Source organism: Physeter macrocephalus, chromosome 16 (assembly GCF_002837175.3).
Source record: "Physeter macrocephalus isolate SW-GA chromosome 16, ASM283717v5, whole genome shotgun sequence".
In the NCBI taxonomy this organism is placed as follows: Eukaryota; Metazoa; Chordata; class Mammalia; order Artiodactyla; family Physeteridae; genus Physeter; species Physeter macrocephalus.
In genome coordinates this window covers 43,533,802-43,534,073 of record NC_041229.1, presented here as the reverse complement: position 1 = coordinate 43,534,073, position 272 = coordinate 43,533,802, and positions in this window count along the sequence as shown.

Here is a 272-nt window from a genome sequence, read left to right as displayed (position 1 = left end):
TCAGTGGTTAATCTTATTAATTTGAACCTACAACATTCTAGTGAGATAGGCCCAGTTACAGAAGAAGAAACTGACAATTTCAGAAATTTGGAGACTTGTTTGGGTAAAGGAAGACAAAAGAGCCCAATCCCATCAGTTTTGAGGTTGTATGTGGGTAAGAAACTAATGTGTGGGCTTCCCTGGTGGCGCAGTGGTTGAGAATCCGCCTGCCGATGCAGGGAACACAGGTTCGTGCCCCGGTCCGGGAAGATCCCACATGCCGCGGAGCGGCT